Raw genomic sequence first — 14,347 nt, 5'->3', positions numbered from 1 at the left:
AGGAGGAGGAGAGGAAAAGGAGGAAGAGGAGGAGGAGGGGAGGAGAGGAGGAAGAGGAGGACGAGGGGAGGAGGAGGAGGAGGAGGAGGGAAGGAGGAGGAGGGGGGGAAGGAGGAGGAGGGAAGGAGGAGGAGAGGAGGGAAGGAGGAGGAGGAGGAGGAGGAGAGGAGGAGGAGGAAGAGGAGGGAAGGAGGAGGAGGAGGAAAATTAGTTTTTTCCCACCCCCTTCCCCTCTCCCTCCCCTCTCCCTCCCCACCCCTTCCCCTCTCCCTCCCCTCTCCCTCTCCTCTCCTTCCCCTCTCCCTCCCCTCTCCCTCTCCTCTCCCTCCCCTCTCCCTCCCCTCTCCTTCCCCTCTCCCTCCCCTCTCCCTCCCCTCTCCCTCCCCTCGCCCTCTCCTCTCCCTCCCCTCTCCTTCCCCTCTCCCTCCCCTCTCCCTCCCCTCTCCCTCTCCTCTCCCTCCCCTCTCCCTCTCCTCTCCTCTCCTCTCCCTCCCTCTCCCTCCCCTCTCCCTCCCCTCTCCCTCTCCTCTCCTCTCCTCTCCCTCCCCTCCCTCCCTCTCCCTCTCCCTCTCCTCTCCTCTCCCTCCCCTCTCCCTCTCCTCTCTCTCCCCTCTCCCTCCCCTCTCCCTCTCCTCTCCCTCTCCTCTCCTTCCCCTCTCCTCCCCTCTCCCTCTCCTCTCCTCCCCTCTCCCTCCCTCTCCCTCCCCTCTCCCTCTCCCTCTCCCTCCCCACCCCTTCCCCCTCTCCTCTCCCTCTGCCATGCTGCATCATGTGACAGTAACTGTCTGTCATAAAGCAGGGCTGACAAGCTCCAGTCTAAAACTTGCAGTACCTTCTAACTTGATTGTAATTGCATTTCATCATATCTGCTTTAGTGACAGTATCATTATATTGTGGCATGGTTTGTGTAAAAGGTATATGTATTTAGGGGTCATCTTAAATGTGTTCCTTTTGTTTTATATCTCAAGCCAATGGAATTTTGTTGAATGGGATAGTTTAGACTTCTGGCGTGAATGAGTGGAATTAGTGGAATCCCACAGTTACCCTCCAGAGGTCAGTGTATGATCGTCTCTGAGAAATGGCTCCCTTTTTAATCAAAGAGCCTCATTTGATAACAATGGTAAGACTCTATACCACCAGTACCCAATTGTCATACTTGAGTAAAAGTAAAGATACCTTAATAGAAATTGACTCAAGTAAAAGTCACCCAATAAAATACTACTTGAGTAAAAGCCTAAAAGTATTTGGTTTTAAATATACTAAAGTATCAAAATTAAAAGTATAAATCATTTCAAATTCTTTATATTAAGCAAACCAGACAGCACCATTTTATTTGGTATTTTATCTAGTTACAAACTAAGCATGTGTGTTTAGTGAGTCTGCCAGATCAGAGGCAGTAGGGATGACCAGGGATGTTCTCTTGATAAGTGTGTGAATTAGGTAATTTTCCTGTCCTGTTTAAGCATTCAAAATGTAATGAGTACTTTTGGGTGTCAAGGAAAATAAATGGAGTAAAAGTACATTATTTTCTTTAGGAATGTAGTGAAGTAAAAGTAAAAGTTGTGAAAAAATATAAATAGTAAAGTAAAGTACAGATACCCCAAAAACTACTTAAGTAGTACTTTAAAGTATTTTTACTTAAGTACTTTACACCACTGTATACAGTGCCTTGCAAAAGTATTCATTCCCCTTGGCGTTTTTCCTATTTTGTTGCATTACAACCTTTAATTTAAATGGATTTTTATTTGGATTTCATGTAATGGACATACACAAAATAGTCCAAATTGGTGAAGTGAAAAAAAAAAAAAAACTTGTTTCAAATAAACTCTAAAAAATAAATAACGGAAAAGTGGTGTGTGCATATGTATTCACCCCCTTTGCTATGTAGCCCCTAAATAAGATCTGGTGCAACCAATTACCTTCAGAAGTCACATAATTAGTTAAATAAAATCCACCTGTGTGCAATCTAAGTGTCACATGATCTGTCACATGATCTCAGTATACCCCTGTTCTGAAAGGCCCCAGAGTCTGCAACACCACTAAGCAAGGGGTACCACCAAGCAAGCGGCACCATGAAGACCAAGGAGCTCTCCAAACAGGTCAGGGACAAAGTTGTGGAGAAGTACAGGTCAGGGTTGGGTTATAAAAAAATATCAGAAACTTTGAACATTCCACGGAGCACCATTAAATCCATTATTAAAAAATGGAAAGAATATGGCACCATAACAAACCTGCCAAGAGAGGGCCACCCACCAAAACTCACGAACCAGGCAAGGAGGGCATTAATCAGAGAGGCAACAAAGAGACCAAAGATAACCCTGAAGAAGCTGCAAAGCTCCACAGCGGAGATTGGAGTATCTGTCCATAGGACCACTTTAAGCCGTACACTCCACTGAGCTGGGCTTTACGGAAGAGTGGCCAGAAAAAAAGCCATTGCTTAAAGAAAAAAAAAGAAAACACGTTTGGTGTTCGCCAAAAGGCATGTGGGAGACTCTCCAAACATATGGAAGAAGGTACTATGGTCAGATGAGACAAAAAATGAGCTTTTTGGCCATCAAGGAAAACGCTATGTCTGGCGCAAACCCAACACCTCTCATCACCCCGAGAATACCATGTTTTTAACTGGCAGGGACTGGGAAACTGGTCAGAATTGAAGGAATGATGGATGGCACTAAATACAAAGAAATTCTTGAGGGAAACCTGTTTCAGTATTCCAGAGATTTGAGACTGGGACAGAGGTTCACCTTCCAGCAGGACAATGACCCTAAGCATACTGCTAAAGCAACACTCGAGTGGATTAAGGGGAAACATTTAAATGTCTTGGAGGTGAATAGTTATGCACGCTCAAGTTTTCAGTTTTTTTGTCTTATTTTTTGTTTGTTTCACAATAAAAAATATTTTGCATCTTCAAAGTGGTAGGCATGTTGTGTAAATTAAATTATATAAAACCCCCAAAAAATCCATTTTAATTCCAGGTTGTAAGGCAACAAAATAGGACAAATGCCAAAGGGGGGTGAATACTTTCGCAAACCACTCTACTAGGGATATCTGCATGCCAGTCAGACAGTCAGAGAAACACCCACTGATTGTAATATCTATTCATACAAAAAACAACGTTTTAAGGGAAATATTAGTTTTTGTCTGAAGATGAAAAAGAAGGGACATTCAAAATCTAATTGGACTTAAGCTGTTCAGCAATACGTTACGCAGCTCGACATCTGCTAGAGTACTGTAGCTTTATTGATCTACTGTACTTTAACAACAGATGCACTCACATTGGATGGGTTGATTAGGATTCAAACCTTCTATCAAACAGCCTAACACATACTCTTAAAGCTGGTTTAATATACTTGGTAATGTACCTGGATAATAATTTATTATAATAATGTAAACGCCCTTTTCATGTAAATAGATGTTGAATTTCCGGTCTTTCTCGGCTTCAGACAAAAGCTAATATTTCACTTAAAACGTTTTTTTTTTTTTTTTATTAATTTCCAGGGGGTTTTCCCGGAAGGTCTGATAATAGCACGTCCTGCCACCAAACATTATTACTGTGCACTATAACTATTATATTATTATACAGCTAGCATGCTGTCTCACACTGGTCATGCAGTAGCAACTAGCTAACTAGCTAATCATGGACGCCAAAAGACACAGCTAACTAGCTAATCATGGACGCCAAAAGACACAGCTAACTAGCTAATCATGGACGCCAAAAGACACAGCTAACTAGCTAATCATGGACGCCAAAAGACACAGCTAACTAGCTAATCATGGACGCCAAAAGACACAGCTAACTAGCTAATCATGGACGCCAAAAGACACAGTTAACTTGGGAGCTCATGGGCACTAGTGATTTGCAATTTGCAAACGATTCATAATTTTTTCAACAACTATTTTTACTGACTTGAGAGTCATAATTTGTTTACCTGAGTGACTCGTTAATTTTTGTTGTTCATTTGACTTGCTAGTGTTAGCCACAAGGAGTCCTACACTAGGATTAATATTCACTCCTCCAGCTCAGCGGCTCCAGAGAGTGCTCTGACCACCAACATTATGTCTCATGTGTGCAGGAAAATAGATAATGCGCATAGAGAAGAAGAATACATGTTTAGAACTGATCATTGATTATTGAATGTTATGATGGACACAGCTTTGTAGAACCAAAAACATACACAGCCTCTGCTCAACAAACAACGACAGAGCAGCGGAATAATTTAGTATGAATCGTCAAGCAATGCATTCCATCAAGAGTCGTTCACAATCTAGTCCGGTTGCAGCCACAACTAGACCTCGTTTAAAATGTATCAAGAAATAATCGTATTTGTATGCCTAGCAATCAACAAATGTACGTTGTTTAAAGCACACGTTTACAAGTCTCAGTCACAAATGACAGCTCCAATAAGCCCCACTATGGTGAACGACATGCGAATGAGAGGCTCGTTGAATCACGACTCTTTAGAGGTTTCAATTCATTGTTCGCCGGTAGGGGGTCCTGCGTGCTCTGGGAATTACTGACTCAAATTAACAAAATTAGTCGAAAGATTTGTTCTTTTGACTGAACGAGTCAGTAAAAAAGAGCCGAACTTCCCATCACTAATGGACACACAGACTACATTACATTACAGAGTTTCTAAACCGTACTGTCTTTGCTACGTTAGCCAACTGGTTAGAAATAATTACACACGGATACAAAAAGTGGAATCATGCTATATTTGGACTAGATAATGCTAAACAAAGTCGGAACGTTATGTAAATTCAACAAACGACAATAAATAGTTAATCTGACAAAGAAAATCTGTTGAAATCGCACTGTGGATGTATTAGACTGTAGAATTTCATCCATACTTATATTTCACTGTGCAGCCTAACCTGTGGATGTTGCACCCATGAAATAGTCTACATAGTTGTGTTCTGTGGGTGTTTACGGAGCAGGCTGATACCACATTTCATGGATGCACAATCCATAGGTTAGGCTTTACTAGATCACTGGCCAGGAAGTAGCCACTAACTAATCGTGGAGGCGTGACCTATTCTTTGATACACTTGTTCATATCAAGCAACACATACAGACCGTTTGTGGAAAGGTCAAAATAACAACTCGTTTTTTGAAGGAAACTAAAATAGATTGAGACTTTCATTTATTTCCCAATTCATTTGTTGATCAAACCTGACAGTGAAACTAAAATAGATTGAGACTTTCATTTATTTCCCAATTCATTTGTTGATCTGAAATTGACAGGCTGAACGAATGCAGGAGTCAACGCGATCACGCGTTAGATTACTAATTCAGAGTACTATTTTTTAAATGTCACAGACTATAAAACATTTGCATAATATTTAGTATTCGGACACTCTCTTTTTTTATTTTCTTCAAATAGTGTCTATTAGTCGATGTGTGTTCAGAGAGCTGTCTGTTTCTAATGTCGCTGTTTGCCAAAATCACAACAGAATGATGCAATGTTCACAGTGACAGACTGCAGTTCTTCTAATTATGTTGATCTTGGGATGTCCTGTGTTGTGCCTCTGTTTTCAGAACTCTACACAGTGACAGCCCTGATGGAGGCTAACTAAAGACGTGTGTATGAAACTACAACATTCATTTGAATCTCCCATTTATATCAAGGCAGGATTGATCATTATCTTAACCTCTCTCTTTGTGTTCAAATTCCAGCTGATGCTTTTCCCACTAGGGGATGCTGGTGAAACCGGTGCTGCAAGTGTTCCTGGTTATTGGACCCAGAGTAAGTTCTGTATTGCTAACCATATTAACCCCCCCCCCCTATGTTATTGTACTCAGCATAGATAGGATGATTTGTAGCCAACTCCTCTCTCCTCTCAAGAAGAGGATACATGAAAATAATTGGATTGAGACAATAAATGTACAGCTTGGCTCCATTACACTACAGGAATGATAACCCAAAATGTGTTGCCTTTCTCAATCCAATTATTTTAATGTATCCTCTTCTTGATTCTGAATTGATACATCATTCATACAAATACTCTACACCACTGACAGAGAAAATACACCTTTCTGTTATTAAATGTTTTTGATTACCTTACATTACCTTGCATCGAGCTATGATGATTTCCAGGTCACAGAGACCCATTGTACCTGGTAAGACTTATGAACGTATTACCACCGGACTTTTCTCTCTGTCTGTGTTTTCTTCCCTGCAGGTACACCCAGGTCTTCACAGTGGGGACTCATCCTGCCCTCCATGAAGCCATCACAGTGGGGACTCATCCTGTCCTCCATGAAGCCAGTAGGGACTCATCCTGCCCTCCATGAAGCCATCACAGTGGGGACTCATCCTGCCCTCCATGAAGCCAGTAGGGACTCATCCTGCCCTCCATGAAGCCATCACAGTGGGGTCTCATCCTGCCCTCCATGAAGCCATCACAGTGGGGACTCATCCTGCCCTCCATGAAGCCATCACAGTGGGGACTCATCCTGCCCTCCATGAAGCCAGTAGGGACTCATCCTGCCCTCCATGAAGCCATCACAGTGGGGTCTCATCCTGCCCTCCATGAAGCCATCACAGTGGGGACTCATCCTGCCCTCCATGAAGCCATCACAGTGGGGACTCATCCTGCCCTCCATGAAGCCAGTAGGGACTCATCCTGCCCTCCATGAAGCCATCACAGTGGGGACTCATCCTGCCCTCCATGAAGCCATCACAGTCGGGACTCATCCTGCCCTCCATGAAGCCATCACAGTGGGGACTCATCCTGCCCTCCATGAAGCCATCACAGTGGGGACTCATCCTGCCCTTCATGAAGCCATCACAGTGGGGACTCATCCTGCCCTCCATGAAGCCATCACAGTGGGGACTCATCCTGCCCTCCATGAAGCCAGTAGGGACTCATCCTGCCCTCCATGAAGCCATCACAGTGGGGACTCATCCTGCCCTCCATGAAGCCATCACAGTGGGGTCTCATCCTGCCCTCCATGAAGCCATCACAGTGGGAACTCATCCTGCCCTCCATGAAGCCATCACAGTGGGGACTCATCCTGCCCTCCATGAAGCCATCACAGTGGGGACTCATCCTGCCCTCCATGAAGCCATCACAGTGGGGACTCATCCTGCCCTCCATGAAGCCAGTAGGGTCTCATCCTGCCCTCCATGAAGCCATCACAGTGGGGACTCATCCTGCCCTCCATGAAGCCATCACAGTGGGGACTCATCCTGCCCTCCATGAAGCCATCACAGTGGGGTCTCATCCTGCCCTCCATGAAGCCATCACAGTGGGGACTCATCCTGCCCTCCATGAAGCCAGTAGGGTCTCATCCTGCCCTCCATGAAGCCATCACAGTGGGGACTCATCCTGCCCTCCATGAAGCCATCACAGTGGGGACTCATCCCGCCCTCCATGAAGCCATCACAGTGGGGACTCATCCTGCCCTCCATGAAGCCATCACAGTGGGGACTCATCCTGCCCTCCATGAAGCCATCACAGTGGGGTCTCATCCTGCCCTCCATGAAGCCATCACAGTGGGGACTCATCCTGCCCTCCATGAAGCCATCACAGTGGGGACTCATCCTGCCCTCCATGAAGCCAGTGGTGACTCATCCTGCCCTCCATGAAGCCAGTGGGGACTCATCCTGCCCTCCATGAAGCCATCACAGTAGGGACTCATCCTGCCCTCCATGAAGCCATCACAGTGGGGACTCATCCTGCCCTCCATGAAGCCATCACAGTGGGGACTCATCCTGCCCTCCATGAAGCCATCACAGTGGGGACTCATCCTGCCCTCCATGAAGCCATCACAGTGGGGACTCATCCTGCCCTCCATGAAGCCATCACAGTGGGGACTCATCCTGCCCTCCATGAAGCCATCACAGTGGGGACTCATCCTGCCCTCCATGAAGCCAGTAGGGTCTCATCCTGCCCTCCATGAAGCCATCACAGTGGGGTCTCATCCTGCCCTCCATGAAGCCATCACAGTGGGGACTCATCCTGCCCTCCATGAAGCCAGTAGGGTCTCATCCTGCCCTCCATGAAGCCATCACAGTGGGGACTCATCCTGCCCTCCATGAAGCCATCACAGTGGGGACTCATCCTGCCCTCCATGAAGACATCACAGTGGGGACTCATCCTGCCCTCCATGAAGCCATCACAGTGGGGTCTCATCCTGCCCTCCATGAAGCCATCACAGTGGGGACTCATCCTGCCCTCCATGAAGCCATCACAGTGGTGACTCATCCTGCCCTCCATGAAGCCAGTAGGGTCTCATCCTGCCCTCCATGAAGCCATCACAGTGGGGACTCATCCTGCCCTCCAGCTGTAGTTGGAGACAACCGTGCATCTGAATAAAGTAGATGTTTTAACCCTCCTCTAAACCTTTTCAACTGCAAGTTATGTATTTTATTAGATTTATATTTTACCCTTATTTTACCAGGTAACTTGACTGAGAACACGTTCTTATTTACAGCAATGACCTGGGGAATAGCTACAGGAGGGGGGATGAATGAGCCAATTGGAAGCTGGGGATGAATGAGCCAATTGGAAGCTGGGGATGAATGAGCCAATTGGAAGCTGGGGATGAATGAGCCAATTGGAAGCTGGGGATGAATGAGCCAATTGGAAGCTGGGGATGAATGAGCCAATTGGAAGCTGGGGATGAATGAGCCAATTGGAAGCTGGGGATGATAGCAAATCCCTGACTTTATACATAGAATAATGACAAGGATGCGGAGTAAGCCTGTTTTTATACTTTAGTTTAATTTAACATTTAATATGTACTGAACCAAAATACAAACGCAACATGTAAAGTGTTGGACCCATGTTTCATGAGCTGAAATAAAAGATCCCAGAAATGTTCCATAGCACAAAAAGCTTAATTCTCTCAAATGTTGTGCAGAAATGTGTTTACATCCCTGTTAGTGAGCATTTCTCCTTTACCAAGATAATCCATCCACCTGACAGGTGTGGCATATCAAGAAGCTGATTAAACAGCACGATCATTACACAGGTGCACCTTGTGCTGGGGACAATAAAATACTACTCTAAAATGTGTGCAATTGGCATGCTGACTGCAGGAATGCCCACCAGAGCTGTTGCCAGAGAATTGAATGTTAATTTCTCTACATTAAGCCGCTTCAACGTCATTTTAGAGAATTCGGCAGTACGTCCAACCGGCCTCACAACCGCAGACCGCATGTAACCACGCTAGCCCAGAACCTCCACATCTGGCTTCTTCACCTGCGGGTTCGTCTGAGACCAGCCACCTGGACAGCTGATGAAACTGTAGGTTTGCACAACCAAATAATTTCTGCACAAACTGTCAGAAACCGTCTCAGGGAAGCTCATCTGCGTGCTCGTCATCCTCACCAGGGCCTTGACCTGACTACAGTTCAGCATCGTAACTGACTTCAGTGGGCAAATGCTCACCTTCATTGGCCACTGGCACGCTGGAGAAGTGTGCTCTTCACAGATTAATCCCGGTTTCAACTGTACAGGGCAGATGGCAGACAGCATATATGGCGTTGTGTGGGTGAGAGGTTTGCTGATGTCAGTGTTGTGAACAGAGTGCCCCATGGTGGCGGTGGGGTTATGGTATGGGCAGGCATAAGCTACGGACAACGAACACAATTGCATTTTATCGATGGCAATTTGAATGCACAGAGATACCGTGACGAGATCCTGAGGCCCATTGTTGTGCCATTCATCCGCCGCCATCACCTCATGTTTCAGCATGATAATGCACGGCCCCATGTCACAAGGATCTGTACACAATTCCTGGAAGCTGAAAATGTCCCAGTTCTTCCATGGCCTGCATACTCACCAGACATGTCACCCACTGAGCATGTTTATGATTCTCTGGATTGACGTGTATTGACTGAGTGTTCCAGTTCCCACCAATATCCAGAAACTTTGCACAACCATTGAAGAGGAGTGGGACAACATTCCACAAGCCACAATCAACAGCCTGATCAACTCAATGCGAAGGAGATGTGTTGCAATGCATGATGCAAATGGTGGTCACACCAGATACTGACTGGTTTTCTGATCCACACCCCTACGTAAAAAAAAAAAAGGTATCTGTGACCAACAGATGCATACTGTACATTGAACAACAGTCTCTAAGGTGCAGGGTTGAGTACCGGGTGGTAGCCGGCTAGTAACAGTGACTAAAGTTCAGGGCAGGGTACTGGGCGGAGGCCGGCTAGTAACAGTGACTAAAGTTCAGGGCAGGGTACTGGGCGGAGGCCGGCTAGTAACAGTGACTAAAGTTCAGGGCAGGGTACTGGGCGGAGTCCGGCTAGTAACAGTGACTAAAGTTCAGGGCAGGGTACTGGGCGGAGGCCGGCTAGTAACAGTGACTAAAGTTCAGGGCAGGGTACTGGGCGGAGGCCGGCTAGTAACAGTGACTAAAGTTCAGGGCAGGGTACTGGGCGGAGGCCGGCTAGTAACAGTGACTAAAGTTCAGGGCAGGGTACTGGGCGGAGGCCGGCTAGTAACAGTGACTAAAGTTCAGGGCAGGGTACTGGGCGGAGGCCGGCTAGTAACAGTGACTAAAGTTCAGGGCAGGGTACTGGGCGGAGTCCGGCTAGTAACAGTGACTAAAGTTCAGGGCAGGGTACTGGGCGGAGGCCGGCTAGTAACAGTGACTAAAGTTCAGGGCAGGGTACTGGGCGGAGGCCGGCTAGTAACAGTGACTAAAGTTCAGGGCAGGGTACTGGGCGGAGGCCGGCTAGTAACAGTGACTAAAGTTCAGGGCAGGGTACTGGGCGGAGGCCGGCTAGTAACAGTGACTAAAGTTCAGAGCAGGGTACTGGGCGGAGGCCGGCTAGTAACAGTGACTAAAGTTCAGAGCAGGGTACTGGGCGGAGGCCGGCTAGTAACAGTGACTAAAGTTCAGGGCAGGGTACTGGGCGGAGGCCGGCTAGTAACAGTGACTAAAGTTCAGGGCAGGGTACTGGGCGGAGGCCGGCTAGTGGTGACTGTTCTAAGGACTGGTTCTAGGGAACGTTAGCTCACTTAGATGCAGCAAAAGAGCTTGTGAAAAAAAAGTAATGAATTCAATGAAATAACTAATCTGATGGACATCTGTCCTCCTGGTCTGTCCTCCTGGTCTGTCCTCCTGGTCTGTCCTCCTGGTCTGTCCTCCTGGTCTGTCCTCCTGCTCTGTCCTCCTGGTCTGTCCTCCTGGTCTGTCCTCCTGCTCTGTCCTCCTGGTCTGTCCTCCTGCTCTGTCCTCCTGGTCTGTCCTCCTGGTCTGTCCTCCTGGTCTGTCCTCCTGGTCTGTCCTCCTGGTCTGTCCTCCTGCTCTGTCCTCCTGGTCTGTCCTCCTGGTCTGTCCTCCTGGTCTGGCTGCTTGGTCTGGCTGCTTACTAATGTTACAGTTCCTCTTTGGCTTGTGGAAGAAGGTGGTAAGTATACCTCTGTCATTGTGGGGGCCAACGCTGGGGTGGGCAAGGAGGCAACGCACCCTGAATTATGCTAGCCTCCTGAGCACATTCCTGACAGCAGAGGCATTGCTCCTCTCTGACCATCACCGGTCGGAGAGGTAGCTGTGGCTATAACGTTACTGTTGGTCGCTTGTACGGGACGTTTAACCCTGGAGCCTGCTAGCTAACAGCCGCTAGCTAGTTACCTAGCTGCAACATAAACAAATACTATTAAAAAGCATTCCGTCCTGAATTCAATTGTGAACATTGCTGAGAATTTAACAAAATATATTGAGCGTCAACGTTGTCAGGATATATAACGTTATATAGCTAGCTAATAGCTTGTGCCGCTAGCTACTGGTTGCTAATGGTGACAAGTAGTCTAGTCAGGAGAACGATATCACAGCCCAACATAGATAAAGTAGATCCCCAATGAAGACATACTACATTCTCACTTTGACTGAGACTGTCTGATCTGTAATCCTAATTCTGTCTATCCTTTTCTGTTTCTCCTTCAACAAAAATTATATATTAGCCTGTTAGCCTCCATGTAATTAGTTAGCTTTCCCTCATTGTGTTCGGATGTCTCTGTTGACAACTTCTCTGTGGTTCGGGTGTCTCTGTTGACAACTTCTCTGTGGTTCGGGTGTCTCTGTTGACAACTTCTCTGTGGTTCGGGTGTCTCTGTTGACAACTTCTCTGTGGTTCGGGTGTCTCTGTTGACAACTTCTCTGTGGTTCGGGTGTCTCTGTTGACAACTTCTCTGTGGTTCGGGTGTCTCTGTTGACAACTTCTATGTGGTTCGGGTGTCTCTGTTGACAACTTCTCTGTGGTTCGGGTGTCTCTGTTGACAACTTCTCTGTGGTTCGGGTGTCTCTGTTGACAACTTCTCTGTGGTTCGGGTGTCTCTGTTGACAACTTCTCTGTGGTTCGGGTGTCTCTGTTGACAACTTCTATGTGGTTCGGGTGTCTCTGTTGACAACTTCTCTGTGTTTCGGGTGTCTCTGTTGACAACTTCTCTGTGGTTCGGGTGTCTCTGTTGACAACTTCTCTGTGGTTCGGGTCTCTGTTGACAACTTCTCTGTGGTTCGGGTCTCTGTTGACAACTTCTCTGTGGTTCGGGTGTCTCTGTTGACAACTTCTCTGTGGTTCGGGTCTCTGTTGACAACTTCTCTGTGGTTCGGGTGTCTCTGTTGACAACTTCTCTGTGGTTCGGGTGTCTCTGTTGATAACTTCTCTGTGGTTCGGGTGTTACTGTTGACAACTTGGTGGAATTTCTTGGAGGTCATTTCAAAAAGTGCCTATGTGATAATGCTAATATTTCAAACTCCCTTTTAGCAAGAAAACTAGCGAATCGATCGCGGCGCCATCTGGTGACCATTTAGGGAATGGAGTTCTTCTATTGACGGAGAAAAGAGGGGAAAAACAATAACTGGAAGATGGTTTAGGGTTCTATTCAATCCATAACGCTGAAGCGTTACAGATTCCGCAATCAAAATGTAAAGGTATATTTCAGATTGAGCCGACATATGCAGTGTTTACTGTGAATGTAGTCTCCGATAAAGCGGGAACTTGGCTTTTAAATTTCAATCACGCTGTAAAATGTGAACTTCTGCGATGTGGATTGAATAGAGCCCTAAGGTTGTAAATGGAGGACTAAGAACAAAATACCAAGAAATTAGAGATGAAGAAGAACCCACACCAGCTGAACTACCCCTTCTCTCTGGTGTGGGTTCTTCCTTCCCCTCTCCCCCCTCCACCCCCTTCCTCCCCTCCTCCCCTCTCCCCCCTCCTCCCCCTTCCTCCCCTCTCCCCTCTCCCCCCTCCACCCCCTTCCTCCCCTCTCCCCCCTTCCTCCCCTCTCCCCCCTCCTCCCTCCTCCATCCTCCATCCTCTCCCCCCTCCTCTCTCCCTCCTCCTCTCCCCCTTCCTCCCCTCTCCCCCCTTCCTCCCCTCTCCCCCCTCCTCCCTCCTCCTGTGGCTTCTAGGGGTTGTTGTAGGGAAGTGTATATGTTCTGAGACATCGTGCTCTACTGGAAGCACAGTAATACACAGCCCCGTCCCCAAGCTCCACGTTCTTGATCTCCAGAGTGGAGCTAGTCAGCTTCGGCCTGCTCATGGTGTATTTTACATCCTTCACAAAAGGAGGTTCTATTTCCCACACGTCTTGACCCAGAGAATATGTTAGCATCTCCATGTTGTTGTTGTCTCTCTGTCGGTACCAGAACATGTAGTAGTAGCTGCTGTCGTCATGGTAACACTGTAGCGTGACGGACACGTCTCCTTCTCTACAGACTGACAGGACAGGAGACTGTTGAACGGTTACACCGCCAGACACATCTGTGAAGAAAAAAGGCATAAAACATTTTTAAAAAAAACTATGAAGTAGTATCACTTGAAAGTAAGTATCAACCTGGAAGTGATAACAATTCTAATAATTGCTGTAATTTTAAAGATTGCAGGAACAATGATCAGACTGACTTTGAAAACACAGAATATCAGTTTCAACACAAACACTGCTGATTGGTGTAGCCTGTCACAGTTTCAACACAAACACTGCTGATTGGTGTAGCCTGTCATGTCTGTAAGTAGAGGACAGTTCTTACTGGCAGTGAGGAGGAGAGACAGAGTCACACACAGCAGCTTCATACTGACAGACATCAGAGGACTGAGAGAAAGAGAACAGTCTGAACGTCTCCTCTGTTCACTCTCCTTCCTCAGACCAGGAAATGATGTCACCTTCTGGCTGGCTCCTTCTTCCTCAGACCTCTCACCTGTTCATCAGACCAGGAAATGATGTCACCAGGACACCAGGAAGTGATGCTGCTATCAAACAAATGTGCCTTTCCCCACATATTCTACCCTCCTTCCTCTCTCCCCTCCTCCTTCCTCTCTCTCCCCTCCTCCTCCCTCTCTCTCCCCTCCTACTTCCTCTCTCTCCCCTACTCCTT

At 46.9% G+C, this 14,347-nt stretch overlaps 1 gene segment (V, D, J or C); it reads right to left on the bottom strand.

The window, feature by feature from the left end:
* LOC311103028 (T-cell receptor beta-1 chain C region-like) overlaps positions 1-14,045 on the bottom strand; it is a 24,235-nt gene extending 10,190 nt beyond the window's left edge. Inside the window, exons 1-2 of the C gene segment in view lie at positions 14,003-14,045; positions 13,448-13,691 (exon numbers count right to left, since the gene is read on the bottom strand).
* Positions 14,046-14,347: the final 302 nt, after the last annotated feature.

The sequence above is a fragment of the Coregonus lavaretus genome (genome assembly GCF_964263955.1).
Source record: "Coregonus lavaretus genome assembly, chromosome: 27".
In the NCBI taxonomy this organism is placed as follows: domain Eukaryota; kingdom Metazoa; phylum Chordata; class Actinopteri; order Salmoniformes; family Salmonidae; genus Coregonus; species Coregonus lavaretus.
This window is presented reverse-complemented; position numbering and strand designations above follow the sequence as displayed.